At 37.9% G+C, this 22,108-nt stretch overlaps 1 protein-coding gene across 8 annotated transcripts in view; it reads right to left on the bottom strand.

The window, feature by feature from the left end:
* The window catches only part of OTUD7A (OTU deubiquitinase 7A), a 151,904-nt gene that overhangs the window by 88,944 nt on the left and 40,852 nt on the right, over positions 1–22,108 (bottom strand). For 6 of the 8 annotated variants that reach the window (XM_063345785.1, XM_063345784.1, XM_063345783.1 and 3 more), the window contains 2 exons: positions 16,982–17,056; positions 16,265–16,369 (listed from right to left, as the gene is read on the bottom strand). The exons of the other annotated variants lie outside the window; for them this stretch is intronic. The gene's annotated coding sequence lies outside the window, so the exon portion shown is untranslated. The remainder of the gene's footprint in view (positions 1–16,264; positions 16,370–16,981; positions 17,057–22,108) is intronic. 8 annotated transcript variants of the gene reach the window in all.

Genomic DNA, 22,108 nt, shown 5'->3' with positions numbered 1-22,108 from the left:
GCACTGGATAAAAAGTGTGCCTGATGGTATAAATTAATTTGTTTGGAGGAGTGCTCTAATTGAAAGAATCAAATCAGGGTTGACCTACAGAAGGTGGGTTTGCGAAGCTACCTCTGACAGCAAACTCCAAGCAGAGGCAAAGCTTCAGATTGACTGATTCTGGCCGTTTTTTTTCAGCTATAAGTGCTGTTGTGGAACCAGTCTTGCCAGAAGGAGGGACTGGAGCCCCCCCTGCCAGGCCATCTCACGCCATACATCTGGGGTTACTTCCACGTCGCTGATTTGACTATGATCTGTTCTAAAACTGACTGAAACTCACCCCATTGGGGTGTGGCAGCCCCTGAGGATGTTGGCAGTATTAGTCCAGTTCAGATGAGGAGCATACATTAATTTATATGCTGCTGTGAATTACCAGTATAGAAGTGATTAGAGAAGACAAGACATATGCTAATTATATTTTTCAAAACTTGTCAGAGAGAGACCTCTCACAGTCCAATTAGAGGTATCCTGGGGGGACGAAGAGGTGAAAACTATTTTCTTCAGTGAAATAACAAAACAACGAGTTTGGTCATTTGTGCCTTTGTCCTGGCTTATCAAAGAGTTGGGGTTTTTTGGTTTGGTTTTTTTTGGGGGGTTTTTTGTTTATTTTTTTTTTTTGTCAAATAACAACACAAAACATGCAGATCATTTTTAAAAATAAAGGCAAAAGTAGTACTGTACTATTTCTTTGCAGTTTTCTTGGAATCTTTTCTGTTTTGTGTGTCAACTCCTCTTCAGATTTATGTTTATGCATATTAGCAAACTTTAACTTTTTCAAACAAAATGTCTAGTGTGAAATTATTTGGTATTAAGTTCATCAAAACTTAAAGAAAATATAAGGTGCCCTAAGCAGCAAGAAAATCCCTTCTTCATTTAGTCAAATCAATTTGGTAACAATCTGTACATTTTCTCTCATCACAAATAAGCTATAGCTACCCCTACAGTTGTAAAAATTTATAATCTATATGATTTTATCATTTATAATTATAAAGTTATATATAATCTATAATTTTTATCTATAATTATAAACTTATAGTTTTTCCTATAATTCAGGCAGTAATAATAATTAGCAGGCACTAGGCTCAAGGAAGAGAACTGGAAGCTGACAAATCAAGGAAAGTGTTATAAGGAAACACACAGAAGAATTGTACACACACAAAAAAGCATTAGCAACAAACAGATATTTGAAGTTTGATGTTAAAATAGTGCAGTCTGATTTTTTGAGAGCTTTTGATCAGTTCTGACCAACTTCAACAGGATTAATGGATATTCAACTTCTCCAAGAAATAGACCATTAGTTCTAATTGCCACTGTCGTCATCATCTATTATTACGTTCTATGAAAAGCAGGACACAGTTGGAGTTAAATATCAGTGTGCAAAACAGGAAATCTAGAAAGCCAGAAAAAAAATGGAAATTGCTACTGATTGCAAAATAAGCCTGGGGGTGGGGGAATAAAATCCTTCACCACACTGAATATTAATGTCTGCAGGCAACAACTAAAGAATAATAACGGTGCCTGGGTTTTTTTAAATGACACACCAAATTCACCTATGAAGACAGCCTCTGTAAACTAGATGAAGAACCATCTCTTCTGAAACAAGATGCTCATCATAGACTACTAGACAGGAAAAAGAGGGGAAAATACAAAAGGTTTTGTATTCTCCTTGAGTCTTAGTTGACAAACGCGATGACAACATCACTCTAAGGAATTAGAACATGTTTTGCAGAGCTTACTGCAAGCTTCAGCACATAAATATCTTTCAGTTCAATCTACTACAGAAGGAATTATGTATTTTTTTAAACATCTCAAACATGGATTTCAGAAATACCTGTATTTTTCTCTGATTTTTATGAAAATAAAAGCACTGGAAGGAGACAGATCCATAAAACAAAAATTCCTTGAACATATCCAAAGTGACATGCTCTTTCACACAATTAATTTTTTTGTCTTTATTTTAAAGACGCAATGATCAGCTGCTTTGCTGCTGATCTGAAGCTAAATGCATAGTAAAGCTGACTGGGAGTCGTTGCTGATTATTTTTAGAAAATATGTATCATCACTTTGGACAATGCACACTGTCAATTTATTAGAAATTTTTCAAAGCAGCATGGCAGAAAATTGCTCCTCCTGACTAGCAGATCTGCTTATTAGCCAGAAAAGCAAGGATGAAAGAAAGAATCCTGCTGTTGGTTCAAAATAAAAAGATCCGGAGGTGAAGCAGGAATGATTTCAACAGTGATCTATAATTTCAGTTAGGTGTTATATGAAACACAAACGGCTAGGGGAGGGAATGAGAGAGAATTATTTGATGCAGGGAGCTGGTCCCACAACAACAGATCTCCCAGTTCAGTTTTGCAGAAACCTATTTGAAAAAGTATGTTTTTATTGCTTATGTCAGTTACTTTCCACTAAATCAGTCAGTTTGCCAGACAGTGAATACGTGCAATATTTACTCATTTGAGTCAGCTTTTCTCTTATTTACATGTGTTTTGAAAAACCTCTTGCTTTACAGTTTGCTGAACCAGTCAATTAACCAGCCGTACTCTCCATTTCATGACAGAGAGAATGAGGTAATTTCTTGGAGCTGCAGTCGGTAGACATTAAAAAACAAACCATCTATGGGGAGTTCATAATACTTTAAAATGTATGAAGGTAGAAGCTGAACTTTATCCAGTTGATAATAATTTGTTTTTTCAAGCACTAGTATCAAAGTAAAAGTGGTGGTGTCAGGAAAAAAAGGTGGTCACTCCCGTCAACTAGTCAAATATTTAAACTTGGATCTGAACTAAGCTCATGCCACCAGTATTTGTGTTTTAATTAATATAGAAGTGGAACTGGTTATATGCAACATAATGTATGCAACTTAAACTACACAGCAGCTACTAGTTTCTTACGTATAACATCAATATTTTCTATGACAATGATCTCTAAAACTAGGGGTTTTAACTAAAGGAAGAAAAAACACCACTTTCACAAATAGATTTAATCCAAAAGAGATTTAGCTGCAAAGAACATCTCAGGCAACTTCAAACAGTCCTGAACCTGACCTGTGATTTTTTTTTTTTTTTTTTTAAACACAGCTTCATGTGACTGACTATGTACTCCTCATATACAAATCCATATCTGCTTGATTAAATTAGACTGTCAGTCTCCTCAAGTAAAGCCATAGCCAAAAGGCCCAAAATTATGTAAACAGCCTCCAGCAGAAGGTTGAAAACGTGGCTCTGTATTTTCTCTCTAACTCAAATGATAGAATTAAAAGCTCTGAGTAGCATGCCCTCAACCAGAAAGACATTCAGAGAACTTACATTACAATTGCCATTGCTACTTACAGAGAAGCAGTAAACTCTCCCATAATGCTTTACCTCTTGAAAGTCAGACACTTTATGGAACATCACCCCAGTTGGTGTCACCATCGAAAGCTGACCTTGGAAGTCTTCCTGTCCTATCAGTCCTTGTCCAAAGCACAAGAAGAATTTACTCAGTGACAGATTTCCTTACATTGTTCTCTATTCTTTCCATGAACTAATCTGTCCATTAAACAATACTCAGATGAAGACGCATGCATCTGTGGAAGCCAAGACTTCAGCAAGGGCCTTTTTTTCCATAGGGAGACAAAAAATTAAGGATTAGTATAGCTGAAGTGCGTTAAGTTTCTTACTGGAGAACCTGGCTGAGTAAAGAACCTGAACTGCTAGAATTATATCATTTTGGCTTCCTGACATGGAAAAGCAGTAACTAAGTAATGTTCGTAATGAAACGACTGCAGGTAGGTCAACAGGCTCACCTTACCTTGGCTGAGCGCAGGAAAAATGCAGAGTATGTATTGCTCTAGAGAGTGCTAAGTGGGGTGAGGAAAAGCAGGGAGGAAAGGCAGCCATTTCTCTTCTCCTGCATCTATACTCCAAGCAGTCTGAAAAAATACTGAGATCTTTTTCAGCGACCCTGCTTACTTTATGTAGAGGCGTAAAGATGAAATTTGGTGTTTAGTTTTTACAGCACTTTTGCTCTCACTTCTAAGCTTGGCAACTTTCTCCTGGACGTGACTAAGCTGACTATAAAACCAACCAGCACTAACAAGCATAAGCGTGATAAGCAACATACAGTCCTGTGACCTCCTGGATTTACAAATAGCTCCAACATTTTCAGAAACAGGAGGCACCTCTCAACTCTGCAGATGCCAATCCCTTCAGTTTTGTCTGGACCCATCCATCTACCTTTAGTTAATAACAGCACACAAATACCAGCATGCTTGGAGGCACAGTTGACATCTCTGAATTCACAGAATCAATAAATTAATTCCACATGTAAAAATCTTATTTGAAAAATCCTGTCAGCTTTGCAGGAAACTGTTCTGTGAGCAGCAGAAAGAATGAAGCCTCATTTTCTTTGGATTTCTGTCCTTTAATGCCTAAACTTCTGCAGCCATCAGCACACCCCAGAGTCAGTCCAGAACCATGTGTGCGCTAGACTGCCCAGACAACTGCTGTCCAACAGCGCAGAAAACAGTATGCATCTAGTTTGTCTTTCTTCTCCACCAGCCACAGACTTTCACAATTTTTTTAAGAATTTTATGAACTTTGACAATTCTAACTATTTTTCAAATTGTACAATGGTTTCAGGGGAACTGGGAAGAACGATACACAGATGGATGGGCATAAGTCTCATTAGAGAGGCTGTTAGAAAAGAATTCCCCTTTCCATGACACTTGATATCGGTTCAGGACCGCGTGCCTGTGAGTTTGCTAGCATGACATTATCCAGTGATGTCTGAGCTCAGAACTTCATTTCCAGCTCAGCATAACGCCAATTAGTAGATCCTAATGGCAGAGTTGAAGGTTTACCCATTTAATCGGCCTTTCTTCTTACCAAGAGATGGGGAAAACACAGTGCAAGAATTTCAGAACCCCTAGTCTGTAGCCAACAAGTCAATCCACAAATGGAGATGTGAAGTTCTCCCTGGACAGTTAATAGATGTAGACAGGCTCTACTAAAGTGTTCTAGCTGTGCTTTGGAGTCCCCATTAACTATTTTGGGAGTCTAGGTTCTTAATTCCAGGAAGATGGTTAAAGTCACATCATATAAATACTCTGTTATATATATTACTTAAAAATTGCAATCAGTTTTTCAACGTTGGATGAATCCAGACATTACAAGAAATAGCAGTGTAATATTTAAGTATCTGTACCAACAATTAAATACTAAATATACATATATTCATGTTTCCTTATACTTCAGGACAGGGAGATATTTAGGGTTTTATTCCTGTGCAGCAGAAGTAATTTTATCACATACCTTTCTTTGAAGAAGCTGACCATTATACCTATTTATCAGTAACTGCAAGAGAAATGGAAGATTTTGTCTCACTGGTCCAAGAACATGGCCTGGAAATTAAGAGGCACAGTGCATTTCAATTTTCACTATAACACTGTTTATCAAACCAATTTAATCACTTATAATCCCTTTTTTTAATTGCTGGGCTTTTAGAAGCTGATTTTTTTGGGAGAAGAAAGCTATTTTGCATACAGCTCTGCTTAGCTCCAGCTTTCAAATAAACGTCATCTGCATAAATACTAGAATGTGTTATGCCCTTATTTCTTTCTAATGAATAAGACTTAAAATAACAGAAAAATACACGGCACACTGGGAATTCCCCCCGTGCCTGTCCTTCCTATACTGCAAAAGATTTCATACAACAAATAAAGTAAGTAGACAGTCATCGACTTCGTTATTTTTATGGCTCTCATGAGTGGTCCCAACCTCAGCAACTTACAGAGCATCCCTGTTTCACAAGAAGTATAGTAGATAAGTCAGATGGCATTCAAGAACACACAAGCATCCCTTAGTAGTGTTAAGGTCCTGCCATTTCCTACGACAAAATCTGTTCTTGAGAACCAGGGGTAGTGACTAGCATGGCTTAACCCTGTAAGAGATACAGAGAAGAGACAACTGGCTTCCTCTTGGGTGGCATCTCCCCTTTTCATCATCACAAGAATCAGCAGTTTATTTAACAAACTGTCTCGCTCCATCATAGTATCGAGCAATTCAGCAGATGCTTTCACAATCAGTGAAAAAAAATTATTGAAACGATTTCTTTGTATGTATTAAAATATCTGTTAACAACCACCACTCAAAAGAGTGCAAATCTTTCTTAATTTCTGCATAAAGATCATTCCCTCACAAAATAAACTACGTCACCATAAGAATTTATCTAATTACTTAGGCAACCTTTCAACCAAAATGTTTTAATAAGACATCCTTTTAATCCCTGCCTGTTTAATAAGACATATAAGACATTTCTTAGTTTATTACACCACCAGTGCACAATTCATTTCTATGATACAGCAACAATAAATAACTTAAGAACACAAATGAAACAGCCAAACCTCATAGCCTCCAGTGAAACAATATATGGAACATAATTACATGTGGTACACATTCTGCAAAGGATGTTGACTCAGTCCCAAATTTAGCAAAACATGACCAGGAAATAAATGTCTGGAACTGAAACGCAGTGTGTTTTTGACCCTTTTCAGTCTAGAAATCTACTGTTTGCCAAATGTCATTTCAGCTTAAAAGTGTATTAAAGATCCTCTAGTCCTCTGTAAAGAATGAACAGCTCCACAAAGAGATTTTTTTAAGAATCTTACTGGTCTAATTTACACTGAAACTTACTTTAGTTACTCAAAAGCATTTTAATCTCTCTAGATGAAGTTTCCACAGATTTTTAACACCCATGTGAAACCAGTGTCAGCTTTTCATGCTTGAAATTTATGGAGGTAGTTCAAGAAGAAATATGAGAGATGATTTACTTGGAAAGGAGTTACTTCTGTCTTCTCTGCGTATCAACTGGCTTCTTCCTTTAGCTATGCAAACAGTACCAACTTCTCCACCCATATGCTCTCTGCCCTTATATACATTAATAAAACTGAGAGATCAGGTAACGATAGTTTTTGGGTAATTTTACTGACGTTCTTTTTGTCTTCACAAGAGAGGCAATTCAAAACTACATTAATTTACTTATAAGTATGTGAATCTGAATGAACTTAGGTTGGGCTATAGTTTGGTTTTGCAATGCTAAAAATTTATTACAGAGCCCATGCAGCACCTGGAAAAGATGACATATTTAGGTTTATACATTGGAAATTTGGAGTTTCTAATCACCTTATCTAAAATGGTAATACTTCAAGAGAGACAAAGATCATATTTTCATCAAGTAGCCACCGTCTACCAACTTAGCCTGTAGACACTATGCCAATGTGCACATCATATTATTAACAGTAAAAACAATGGAACAGAAATTCTCATGGACTTCATGCTAAATAATTATAAAAGGAGCATTTAAGTACTATAGAAGTATTTATACTGCATGAAAGGTTTAAACTGTATCCTTCTACTGCTCTATATTGATTATTTTCATGTTACAATACGTTAAGGCCTTCTTGGATTTCTTTTTAGAGTGACAGACTCTTGCTCTAAACTGAAGCAGTCGGTATTTTTTCCTTAAAAATACATCCTGATTGTTGGACTGTCCAGTGAGAACACTATTTTTTTTTTTACAAGCATACATTTAATTCTTTTCATCCAGGCCTAGAACTACCTACCTTGGAAAACACACAGCTTTACTGTCAAAAAGGAATCTTCAAGACAAACAAAAATTTCCTGGAATTCCATGAGAACCTACCTTGGACAGAATTGACCAAGACATGAATTTTTTTTTTGGATACACTGGCCTGAAAAGCTGTGTGAAGTCTGTGCCTCACAGACATGACTTCTTTCAGTGGAGAAAAACATGATTTATAAAGTTTGTAAAAAAGAGGATGAACCTCATTTCTCACTGTGGAATAGGGCCTAGAAGTATTTTACTCCTGGCAGTTAGCAAAAATATTTTCATTTCATGAGGACTGAGTAAAAAATTAGTCTAGTTCACACTGTTAAATAATTAATGAAACCTGTAAAGGCATATAGCAGAGGTAAAGAGCACGAACTAAAACGTTTGTTTTCTATATTTGAAAAAGCAAAGCTACATGTTTGCACTCACTGACAATACGTACCTCATACAACAATATTGTTGTTACAATGTAACAAAATTGTCTCATAATAGACAGTTATTAAAACAACAAATCAACCTAGCAATTAAATCTCAAAATGACAGAGCATTGCCTGTAATTAAAACACACTTGTACATCAACCCACGTTAGGCCAAGCAGCCTGAGTATCCTAATACAGCAGTTAGTCTTTATTAATTGTATCTTAATGAGGATTCCTAAGACAAATTCAATATTGAAATTCAAACAGACTACAATCAAACGGTACATAGTCTTAAATTAGCTGAAAATTAGCAGTAACTGCCAAATGATGAATTCAAGAGTAAGCTGCCTGTAGTGACAGGTAATGTGCCCTAGTTCTTTGCAAAACCAAATGCCACTGCTCTATAATAAGCCAACATACTTCTGTAAAAATACTGCCACAGCAATAGCCAAGATGACACCTAAATAAAACGGAATAACATTTCTGTCTTATCACTCTGACTACAAGTTATATTAACTGCATCAGAAAACTAAAAGTGAGATCTGTTTTCTGTTGATAACCACCTTCTCATTACAGGAAAGTTCTGGGATCTAAGCAGTTTCCTAAAAAACCTGTAAGCGGTAGTTTGCTACACTTGGGGTGTTGCCATCACCAGCCCTGCGAGAGACAACAGACGTCTGATGAAGATGTGTAAAACAAACTAGAAGTTATCAGAATTCTGTGCAGAGGACGAGCCCAGAGCAGGCACTGGGGGGAGGGTGAGAGACACTTGGACTTATTTACAAACAGGAAAACACCCTTTCCAAAGCAGACATTGAGCTTAGTAGGAAACATAGAATCGTTTGGGTTGGAAGGGCCTTTAAAGGCCATCTAGTCCAACCTCCCCAGCCATAAGCAGGGACACCTTCAACTAAATCAGGTTGCTCAGAGCCCCGTCCAATGTGACCCGGAATGTTTCCAGGGATGGGGCATCTACCATCTCTCTAGGCAACCTGGGCCAGTGTCTCACCACCCTCAGCGTAAAAAAATTCTTCCTTTTATCTAGACTAAATCTTCTCTCTTTTAGTTTAAAGCCATTACCCCTTGTCATATTGCAACAGGCCCTGCTAAAAACTTTGTCCCCATCTTTGCTGTGTGCCCCCTTTAGGTACTGAAAGGTCACAATAAGGTCTCCCCCGAGCCTCCTCTTCTCCAGGCTGAACAACCCCAACTCTATCAGCGTGTCCTCATAGCAGAGGTGCTCCCACCCTCTGATCAGCTTCGTGGCCCTCCTCAGCACTCGCTCCAACAGGTCCATGTCCTTCTTATGTTGGGGGCCTCAGAGCCGGATGCAGCACTGCAGGGGAGTCTCAGAGTGGAGTAGAGGGGCAGAATCACCTCCCTCAACCTGCTGGCCATGCTGCTGGGGATGTAGCCCAGGATATAGTTGGCTTTCTGGGTTGCCAGGGCAGAATGCCAGCTCATTTCCAGATTTTCATCCACCAATATCCCCAAGTCCTTCTCGGCAGGGCTGCTCTCCATCCCTTCATCCCCCAGCCTGTACTGATACCAGGGGTTACCCCAACCTAGGTGCAGGACACTGTACTTGGCTTTGTTGAACCTCAGGAGGTTCATATAGGCCCACTTCTCAAGCCTGTCCAGGTCCCTCTGGTTGGCATCCCATCCCTCAGATGTGTCAACCGCACCACTCAGCTTGGTGTCATCCACAAACTTGCTGAGGGTGCACTCAATCCCACTGTGTCATTGATGAAGATATTGAACAGTAGTGGTCCCAGTACGGGCCCCTGAGGGACACCACTCATCACCAGTCTCCATCTGGACATTGAGCCACTGACCACTACCCCTCTGGATGCAACTATCTAACCAATTCCACATCAAACGAACAGTCCACCCATCAAATCCACCTCTCTTCGGTTTAGAGAGAAGGATGTTGTGGGGGACCATGTCAAAAGCCTTACAGAATTCCAGATAGAAGACATCTGTAGCTCTTCCAGGAACTGAAGGGCTTACACAGCACAAGGTGCTGGCTTCAAGCCAGCAACACCACAGCATCTGTGACTTTAACCTTTAGCCATCTAAGCCACGGTTTTCTTTTCCAAGTCATGCATCAGGGGACACACAGAGAAATAAATTCTGTAAAGTCGGCAAAATTAATATTCAAGACAGATCAATTTTTGCAAGAAACTACTAAATGCTTAGAAGTGAATTTTGCCATCACAAGATGTTTAGATTGGCAATGTAAGGCGGAATAATAGAACATTTATTTTCCTCTTTTTTCCTCAGATCTGCAGGTTCCCTGGTCTACTCTAATTTCCTGCTCTTCTAGTCCTTGAAAGGCAAAATCTAACAAAAGTATACTGTACAATTAGATACTTCAGATGCATAGATGAGACACATCAGATAGACTTGGTTTAGATTAGATACATAACAGCTAATAGCACATAGAGTGATAACTGGTATTACCTGAAATCAAGGTTGGAGAAGGTAAACCACGTGAGCCATGCGATGTTATGACTCCTGAGAACCAAGTTTAGAAATTTTTTTCAGTTAAATCAGGCCCAAAATGTGGAAAGATTAGAGTCTAACCTGTCTTATGCAGGCACTGCTTATCTCTATTTGACCACTGTCACTAGCAAGAGACTGGAATTGGCTGGAGGCACTGCCCCAAATAAAATAATCACTTTTAAAAGATTAAAGAAGCCATTAACGGGGATTGACTTTGCCCCAGCAGAACAGAGCAATGCAATCTGTTCAGCGCTGGTGATCTGGCAAGGACAAATAAAATTAGTCTGACACCCGAGTAGAAAGACAGGGACTTGTGGATGCTGAGTGCAGCATCCAGACTCACAAGGGCTTTTGAAGCGACAATGGTTCCAGAGGAAACATTCGATATGCAACACTTGGGTATACAGCTTCTTCTCCGTGATCAAACTGCATACTTAAAAAATTTTGAGCCAGAATCCCCGAGGTTTCGCTGATATAATTCTTAATCCCCAACAGTTTAAATAAAAAAATAGTTCCCACAGGGGAGGGTGGAGTTCCGAAAAGATTTGTGCATCAGCTATAGAGAGAACTGATGAGCTCAGCAATAGTCCAGGAGCCTTAAGACAGTTTGGTACATCAAGTCCCACTTCTGAAAGGAAGAGAGACAAAGAATCTATATTCAAGAAGAGACCTTTAGTAGTCAAAGACAAAAAAAACCCCACCAGGATCTGGACACAATTCAGACTTGAAAGTAGGAAAGAAAGATTTGTGAATTCTAACTTTGCTTCTTTGTTTGACTTCATCCACACACAATTCAGTCTGTTTACATATATTTGGCATGAAGGTTTGCTTGTAAGGAAACATTTTTGTCATCTCCCTTTTTCTAGACTGTGTGGACAGAAAGAACACTCTTTGGTATGGAACCAAGGTCTATATTTTGTATTTGGTATGACCCAGGTCTACATTTACGTACTTACTCCATCCCCTGAAAGTACTGAAATAAATTATTTTCTCTTCAAACTGTATCAGATAATATTTGGATAATTACAGGTCAACAAGTAAAGAAAACAGAAGAACGGACAAAAATAATTTCAGGCCCCAGATCAATACAGTATGTTCAACAAACTTCACAGCTATCAGATGTAGAAATCCAGCTGTTTCTGAATGACTGTGTATTGACTCCATAGAACAGCTTAGCAGAACAGGACCGCCTATGCCAAAAAACAGGAGAGCATGACACTAACAGCAGAATGTACTTCAGACTGTTCAGTTGTTATACTTAGGACAGAAAAAGGAAAGCAGTATTGGTCAAGGATACCTTTTTCATCTCTTTGAGAGAAATTTCACAGTTGACATCACTTCAAACATTTGCATTGGCTATTGTTGGATAAACAGGTTAGCTCACAAGTGCTCCTTTTTTTTGGTAACGTGCATTTTCTTGCTAGCAGCTAGCTCTCTCTCATTTCAGAACTCCATATTATAAGACAATATTCTTTTGTGCCATGGCTCTTCTGACATCTTCTGCCAGAGACCTTCCAACCCTTTTTAAACACAAATATGTTTATCATTGCTTTGCAATGAACTTGAACAAATCAATGTTTCTCTCATTTCAAATGAGCTACAAAAAGACTTATAAGGAGACAAAAAGAAAACACATGTCTTTCCAGCACTCTGTTCTACAAAAGAGAAGCACACCTGCACTGGTATAATTTGTTATTTGATTACTTAAGTATTTTTCCTTTACCCCAGACCTATTGCTGAACTAACTTCATAATTGAGATACTATAAATACTTCAAAATAATGAAATACTGAGGAATCCCCATCCTTTGTTCAAAAATACTTAATTCAATTAAAATGTTGATTTAAATTCCTCCCTGAAGCTTGATGACAGTTAAGATGACCAAACGCAAATCAAGAAATACATAACTTCACTCATGGTTTACTAAGTTCTGTAGGAGTTTCCCTTGAAATTGCAATAGCATAACTTAATAAATACATCAGCAAAGAACAGTGCAGGCTTTACTTTATAATGCCTGGAATTGAGAGACTGATTTATTTATTTTTAACCCAAATAAAATCCATGTATACTATTATTTTTTCATGTTTTTTTCCAAGCTTCACACGACCTGCAAGTTAATGACATTTTTCCACCCAGCTTATTTTCAAAATCTGTTTTAAGGTTTGTCACTACAAGGTTATGCCTTGGACTTCAAAAGCACAATCTCCAATTTAAACAGAAAAGTCTAGTAGAAAAATACACCGTATTTCAGAGGCAGGTAAAACCGGCACCTCCAAGACGACAGTACAATTTGCCACCCAATAGTCTGCCCTAAACCCTATGATCAGTGATGACTATTCACTGTTTTTGCTACACAAATTTCTTACATTTAGAACAGATTGGGAAATATCAAAAGTATTAAAAATAATTCTTTTCAAGCAAGAGAAGGTTAAATTAGAGTTAGCTAGCTTAGAGGGTTCTTCTGTTTGAATTTCACTTTTTTTTTCCTGATTCCTTTCTACTCAAAATACCACGAATACCATTATGTTCCCCAAGTTTTGCTAGAAGAGCTTTTGTGCTCTGCCTCCCTCATTCATCCATTCCTCATGGTCAACTTATCTCATGATTCACGCTCACATAATCATGAATAATAAAAAAACAAACATAGAAATAATCCAATGGAAAGATTTATTTTCTCATATCACTGCAAGCGGCTAGGTTCATATCTCTTTATTATCCAGTAATGAAAAGGTCCTTCTGTAAAGCAAACCAGAAAACAGATGCTATGAATTTAACCATGAGAAACACTGCTGAATTCCCTGACATCTATAGGGCTGAAGTTTCAATACTGGCTGATGTAGAAAAAATAGCTATGAGAAACTCTCAATAAGGCATCATGTTAACGAAGACACCTAAAAAAACACTGAAGTACATCTACTTTAAAGCGAAGAGTCCTAATTAGGAAGTCCTGTCTCATCTTCCAAACCCTATTCCTGACACTGGAGTGAGCTAAAAACCTCCTCTCCTCACACTTGCACTTTCTTTTAATAATCTATATCTAACATCACAAAGTATTTATGCAAAAATCTGCATAGCACTTATTAAAGCCATTCTGAAGGGCATTAACACCCAGCCACACCTTGACCACCATCAGACCATCACAAATCCATGTAACTCTTGAAGGATGCTCTGCAGACCGGCCCTATGACCAGCTGGTCATTAGAGACACTGGGGGAACAAGCATTATTCCTCTGAGTGTCTTCAGAACACGTGCCTCCTACCATGCTGTAGATTTTAACAAAAATCGAACTGCATACCTTTTCATAGATTTGGCACTCCCTCTCTTCTGCTCAACGTGTTTCCTTGTTTCCAGAACAGCATCACATTCCAATAATATTCCCCGCAGCTTCCTAGATCCTCATCACAACTAACCAGTTTATGAATAAAAACATTTAGATATTTTTAAAAATTGTTCCTCCTTCTTCCACTCCAGGCCCGATTCTAGCTGGCTCTAAACCACCTCATGTATTTCATAACTTTCAGCTGATTTAGGTGCTTACACTAGAGCAGGAAGCATGCCTGAGTCCACTTAATATTAAATAAGGCTTTCCTCATTGCTCCAGCTAAAGGAATACATGGGTAAAAATATAGTCAAATCTTTGTTTATACGAACACCTTTTGAGAAGCTCGCAAATGCTGGATAGGTTTGGGTTTGCAACGGATAACATTAGTAGGTCATAAGGACCAAATCATCTCACAAGGTGCTATAGACTGCTATAGAAAAAGCTGACATGTTTCATGGAATTTCGTCTTGGTAAAGTCATCAAATTTCACACTGATACAGGTTAAGAAGCATTTCCCTTACAATTCCAAGAATCACTCCTAGAATTTACAACAATAATAAAAGAAGATATCGTATTTGCTTTTGTTTAAATTAGTTCTGAATTAACTCAAAACTGTCGTATTTGTAGATGCACAAGTGCTCAGGCCTATCTCTGTGCACAATATGTGGGAAGCCTCTGCTCAGCAGCTTGACCTGGTGCATCCTTACAAGGCACTGAGAAGACACGTGTCAGAACTGGGATAACATACAAGCGGGAGTCTAGGAAAACCTGAAGAAGTGAAGGCAACAAAGAAGGGAAGCCATGAGGGAGACGGGATTATGGTCATGAGGAGTGAGGACAAAGGCGATACACCTACAGCAAACTATGGGTTTCATTAGTCCCCATTGCAGTTGAAAGAGTTGTTCACAGTGAATTTCAAACCCAAGGTTAAGCTTCAAAATTAGAAACAAATTAAATCCATTAAATGAAGACACCAAGGCAGATACATTTTCCATGCTGCAGTGCTGTGGACTGACAGAAGTTCTGTTAGGACTCCTTTACCACCACAGGGAACAATGACAGGAAACACACATTTGCAGTAATGGAAAATTGATCTCTACCAGGTATTTTGTTATCCTGACATCCTTAAGTACTGAACTTTCATTTTATGATCAAAAAATTATTAGGATTCATAGCAGTGAAATAAACAAGACCCAGACTCCAACATGGGTGTGTGTGTATGTGTGTGTGTGTGTAAATCTCACAATAGCATTACTGCTGCTCTTTATGAAAACGTTATAAAACACTGCATGGATGTCAAATATAATAACAACAAATCACAAAAAAACCCTACGGCTTCCAAAGTCACAAATATGCACAGAAGTCTTCTATCTCTGTATAAGGATATTATAAAACATTGCTCATTCTAGCACAAAAAGTAGACAGATTTAAAATTTGAACCCTGCATGGCCTCAAGGCCTTGGTTCCCCAACAGCATGCACAGCCAAAGGTGCTAGAATAATATCCTGTCTGTAACTCCCTGCAGGTCAAATTCAGTAAATGCAAGAATGCAGAATTTTCATTCAGTTCTCTTGTGTGTAAGCATTATAATAGTGTCTTTAATTATATCCTCAATCTGGTATTTTCATTAAAGATCCCTACTTTTAAACATTTTGCAGAATCAACAGGGCTTACTTAATCAGCAATTTTTTCAGATGTTCAGTTGAACATGACCATGCAAGCATGGCCCCAGGAATTTCCTTACTGTAACCTTTTGAACCTCTTGAAGGGAGGTTCAGGATTTTTTCTTTCCTTCTGTGCTCATCTGTTCAGTACATACGTGTCTCACAAAACATTAATGAGCTTAGTTAAGAATGTGCCTGTAAGGTGTGCAATTACTATACTATTTTAAAAACAGAGCCAAGAAAGGCAGTTTAGTTTAAAAAGTATTATTAATTTTGAATCCCTGCACTTTATTACAATTCTAGAGGGTATTCAGCAATTCAAAATTAAAAATCTATTTTCTATGTACTTATTTTTCAGCATAACGTTCAAGACAGACTCTGTGGTGTCAAATCAAGAATACAAGCCACAGTTTCTCATACTTTTCTCATGTACACGATAGAAAGTAATTATTTTCAGCTCCATTTAGTTTGCTGCTTTAATTTATTGAAGGTCCCCTCAAGCAGTTCTGCGGACCTCATGTGGCATGGGAGGAAAAAACAGTAGGGAAGAACTTCTCAATCCGGCACTGCTGCCAAGCAAGTGTTAGGCATAATATACTTCCAGAGAAGGAAAAACACTTGTGTGAAAAGTTTGGTTTAAGCAATGTATTTAGTGTCACTGGGATATTCTGTAGCAGAAGTAGGGACAAAATCCAACTCACCATGGTGGGTTCTACTTGCAACAATCTCCCTTCTCTCCTGCATGCCCTATCTCATTTTGGTGAAGCAATGAGGCAGGCATCCACACCAGTAAACCCACTTTGTCCCTAGAAAAAGGACAAAGTCATCAGCAAGTAAATGGCAATTTACAGCAGCTGATAATCAGCTGAACCCCACTTACTGAGCAAACGTGTTGTTCAGTTCACCGGCCTTACCAAGTTTATTACTATGGTGATCTTACGTATAAGTCTCACAATGGGTTGCACCATGTTATTACAGAATGAACTGATAATAAATACAAAAGCAAAGAACTGAGACCAAAACAGAGCTTCTGCAGTGACAGATCAACTGCTGCAACAGTTTAACATGGCAATGATATGGATGGTTTTAGGAACTTATTTAGCATCCAAGCTTTAGGAAGCACAGATAAAGATTCATTTAATGAGTAACACTGCATCATCCATCAGCTCTGTGTTGCCACAGGCAATAGGCATGCTGTTAGCTTGTTAATAATTTTAGTTGGTTTCTTTGGTTGGCTACACTTAATTGTTGTCAACCAGAAAACAAATTAAATTCTTGTTTTCTTTGCAAGGCCCTTATGCTCAGCATTTCAAAACAACCAAGTGACAGATGCTAATTTGGGGGGTGGAGGGGATGTTTATAGCTACTTACAGGAATGAGGTAGGTAAGGACCCTGGTTGTGTTTGTAATGTGTTTACCTATTTAGGAAGGCAGGAGGCAACTGTCCAGCTGATTTTACTTCTGATTTTTTGAAGCTCTGTAGTATCATGTGCCTGTGAGAATGGAGAGACCAGAACATGTTTTACTCCAAAAGCGACTCTGTAAAGTACATTTATCATTCCCAGTACACACCCTGGCCCTGTAATCTGAATCTGCAGCACTATTATGGAGAAAGAATTTCTTCCTTTCTTCCACCTTTGACCATTCCCAAGATTGCTACAAGCACTTGAGTATCTCACTGTTGATATCACAATAGCTTTTCCATCAAGAACTTCAGACAGAGCCCAATTCAATACAGATTAAACAAAAGAAACATTCATTATCAAGTAGAGAAACAGAAAGGAAACTTTCTGGAGGGAAATGCTGTCTCACCGCTGGCACACATTAACCTAGACATAAGGATTCTAAAAGGTAACTCAATAAACCCAATTGGTATGCCTTAAGACTGAGTTTGCTTAGATGAGACGTCTTCTTAGGAATGCAGCCCCCCTTATTGTTTGGTTCAGAGAAACAAAGGCTATACACCTCAAATCCAGTTTGGAGGGTTGGTTTTCCACCAGTTTCACTGTACATTCCATGTCAATGGCAGAACTGAGTAAATTTATCAGCTGATCCAGTATATTTAGTCCCTTTCTACTCATGAACAGTCTCTCCTGCTTACTTTGCCTCCTGCTAACACCATCCCTGGACACTTGCATGCATCCATTGGATAATAAAACAGAGGTTAGGAGGATGAGAGGAAGTATACTGGTTTCATCTTAATTGGGTGAAATTCATGCAACAGCACAGGCAACAGACAAGGAGACACAAAACTTGTCTTTCAATGCAGAGGCCGTATCAAAACCATGGTTATCTATGATTGTGAGCTACGGATTAAAATGGAATTGTAATTGCCAATACAAGCAATTAATTTGACCTCAGTATTAAATTCTATACTCAGTAATTTGATGAGACTATCAAAATGATTCATACATAATGAAAGAAAAACAAATGACAGCAGATTAAAACAGAAACAATCAGAAGAAAGTTTTTATGGAAAGAACATCAAACATTTCCAGTAAGTTCCTATAAAGATAATTAATGCTTTCAAAATTCAAACTGTGTCTTGTTTATGGCATAACCGAAATGTGACAATCTCTCACTAATGATTCACGAAGGTTTTGGTGTAGTAACACCTTGATATGATTACTGATAACTACTGCATGTTCTCACATTTGATTATGTCATACTTAGTATCAATATATTGATTATATTACTGCTTGAGCTCAGATTTATAATTCTATCTCTGAAAATAAAATACAGGCACTTCCAGTCACGCAGATGATAGTTACATGTGTTTTTTCATTAGCCCAAAGAAACATACGTACTGAAGATTTTCAACTTCAAACTGCAAACAAGGACCTTTGTAAACAATTTTATTCTCATCAGTTCCACCAGGAAAGGCTGTAACGGGACAGCACAGGTGTATTGCAGTGCCCGTGTTCGAGCTTTACAGCCGACCTCAGGTTTTGCCATGATTAGGCTTCTAAAGGAGATTTTGCAAAAGTTACTCTATTTGAACACTTACAGAAACAGTACCACCATGATCTTGGAAAGTTTTCTGTATGTTCCCTTTAGCTCTCACTAGCATGTGTCACTGAGGCAGCAGTCTTTCTGCCCAAAGCTCTAATTTAAGACATGATAAACCTCTCGGTTGTGTTTATTACTGCTGACTTTTAGCACCTGTAGTAACAGCATGAGGTCATGGAAAACAGTCATTGTTTGACTGGTCAAATTAATATGACTCTTCTGTGCTGTCAGCAGTGCAGCCAGCTACTCTTACCACGTCTCTATAAACAGGACTGAGAAATACAAGATCACAAAATTTATTTTAATCTCCCCAATACTGTGAAGACCTAGACTGTATTGTACATTTTTTTTTTATTTTTTTTTTTAATAAATGCCATCAAAGTAGCAGCTCTTTTTTTCCTGGCCATTGCAAGCTCAAAATTCTCAATTAAACGAGTTCTAAGGGTTTTTTTGTAAGTTAAAAATAGCGTGGATCTAAATTGAACTCCAGAAGTAGATCTTGACTACATAACTATCTATATACTTGCATTAAAACATCTTAAGAAATAAGAACCAGAGGAACTCCAATATAAGGAAAATACCTTTGAAAAAAGGATTACATTTTATACTTAAAATGCTTGGCCCAATAAACTCATACTACTTCTGTTTAACTTTATATGAAGAAAGTAGTTCTGGTTTTAAAACACAAAGTTGTCTGGTTTCACTTCTTAGCTCAATAAAAGCTCATCCTGCAGCCTTGTTTTCATTGAAGGACTAAGTTTCGGGGAATAAAAATGATGTCTCATTTCCACATATACACATACACATATACAAAAACCCTGAGGCATGTTAATAAAATCTTAAGTATTTTTCCCTATGTAAACCAGTCATCGGATTTCCAAATAACTTTTTTCTCCTTTTACAGTCAGAAAATTGAAACAAAAACCACATAAAGCGATCAAATAAAGATTGTCTGTAAACTAAAATACGAATCTTGTAAAGAATATTTAGTATGGTGTGTCCTGGCTTTTTAGCAGCACATGAATTCCCTTTTTTCTTACAGTCTCTCAAGAATTGTACTGTACCCTAAATCACAAATGTGATCTGAGATCTCTTGGAATACATGGGAAGAAATCCTAACTTAGTAAAGCCAGAGAAAGTTTTCCATGAACTTCACCCATAAACATCCTTTAAATACTGTGACCTCTAAGCAAACAAACAAAAATCTCAGGGGAAGATCAATCGATATGTCTCATCTTTAACCAATGCTAACAGTAACTGCGGATTCTAACTAACTGTGTATTCTCATTTTTTGTGGTTTGATACCTTTCATATTAGAGTATGTTTCAGTTTAAAATACATATATAAAATAGATTTTTATATACGTGTATATATGTGCACATATATACATATATAAAATCTGCCTTCCTTGTTCATTATAATTTCCCATGAGCCCCTCATACTTTGTACAAGACGACAGATCTTGAACTAGTGCCTAATCGCTAGTTATTTTCACTGATCAAAGTCACTAATCAAAGTTTCTAATCATAACTTTTTTCTGTCATACTCCATTACGGGCATATACAAAGTTATACCTTTTACTAATCTAAAAGTATGTCCTTATTCATTCCTAGGTGATAGATGATGAATGACTTTTACTTGAAATGTATCTTCTTAATTTCTGATGATTTCTCATTCTTATCTGCAATAAATTTCTGAGAAAAAGCTATTTCTAAATTTTATACACATGCATAAAACAGTAACTGAAAAAAGGTACATTATGAACTTTCTCTGAAAGCTATCAGCAAAGCAACTTACACACATACAGACACTTCAGTGGTGACCTACATTAGGAAAACCTGTTGCTAGAGAGCTGTACAAACTTTAGTAAATAAATGGAGTGCATCACAATTGCAAACTAAGCTACCTTCTTCTAAAAGAATATAAAATGCAAACAATTGAAGTTACTTTCTTGCCCTCTACTCCAACCACCCAGTTTGCTAACTTTGCAGGAAAAATGCAGCCATAGACACCAAGTCTTCTTTACAACACTTCATCAACTTCATAGGGACAGCTTCAAATTTACAAATAATAAATGAAAATTTCACTTCTTTTAAAATAATTATACTTTATTAACTATAAAACACACCTCTAGATACAAAACCTGACAAGCTCCAAAGCCCACTAATGAAGATTAGCACTATACCATATCTGAAAGTATCTGACCAGGTGTGATAGGACTTTTACGGTCAATACTGGATGAGAAAATATGATGCAAAACTAGAGCACACAGTACGCACTGATGCCTAAAGACTCATAGCATAAAGCATGGTCTCCTACTAGTTTTAGCTTCATCTCATAAGACCTATTTTCCTTTAAGTCCTACTTTACCAAATAAAGCCATTCTCCAGTTGCTACTCTCCCCATAATGCAAAAAAAAAAAAAAAAAAAAAAAAAAAAAAAAAAAAAAAAAAAAAAAAAAAAAAAAGATTGACTTGGCAGTTAGTGAGACCTCCCTGTAAAAACAGGGAACCTGCTCCTACTCTGTCTAATCACAGGAGTGTTGTTTCTGCACAATCAGCCGCTTAGAACCAAGGACTGAGAGAAGACAGGCAGACAATGACCTGCCCCATCGGTGTGGCACGGCTAAGCTGTGCTAATTGCAGCGGGCTGCGTTCAGAGCTGCTCGGTTCGCCACTGCGTGTCTCATGGGCAGCTTCAAGGGTCAGCGGTCAGTGGGGAAACGACAGAGAGCATCAGAGACACCGAAACAAGTAAAGGTCTGTGCTTTGCCAAGTGGTTGCTTCTGCATCATGAAATGCCAGCAGAGCAAATCTGACCTCTGCACAGGGGAAGACGATTAAGGAAAAAGAAAAGCGACTACAGAAAATTCTCCGTCTGATTTAATGAGATGGAGGAGGGAGAATGTATTTTGAATCACACACGATAACTCTTCTATCACTCAAAATATGTATCTATGGCCCAGATGTCAATGAAGGTTTTCTAAAAAATAATTACTCAAAATCTCTTGTTAGAGGAAGACAAAAAAGAATTAAACCATCTTTCTTGTTTTTCAGAAATGCTGTAAGTGGAAAACATGATGATTATATGATGAGCTGTCGCTCAGCTACAGCCCACTCAGTTCTATTACTGCTCACTACAGCTGCTTTAACATTCAGTCAGCTCAGTTACCGTGTATATTCATTACATGCAGAAATTCCCAAGTGTCCCTTATCACACAGGGCAATCCTTGCCCTCAGAGTCCAGACTGATTTGATCTCTTTTTGGTTTTTTGGAATTTAGGACTGAATTGTGAAAGAGAGCAGGAACTCTGCTTCCATATCATTTGAATTCTTGCACCACACACACTTTCCTCTGCCCTTCCTTTTGCTCTCTAGAAGACTGAGGTTATATGGTACAGTGCATCATTTGCATATCAAAAGCAACAGCACTTTACACAAAAATGAAAAGCAGCCACTTTTCTGGTTTCAGTGACTAAGAGCTTAAGACATGAAAAGAATTTCCTTCCTCTGAAACTGTAGCTCCCAATTCAGGTG

Source organism: Chroicocephalus ridibundus, chromosome 9 (genome assembly GCF_963924245.1).
Source record: "Chroicocephalus ridibundus chromosome 9, bChrRid1.1, whole genome shotgun sequence".
NCBI classification, from domain to species: Eukaryota; Metazoa; Chordata; class Aves; order Charadriiformes; family Laridae; genus Chroicocephalus; species Chroicocephalus ridibundus.
The sequence above is the reverse complement of the archived record's forward strand: the minus strand, read 5'-3'. Positions and strand labels throughout refer to the sequence as shown.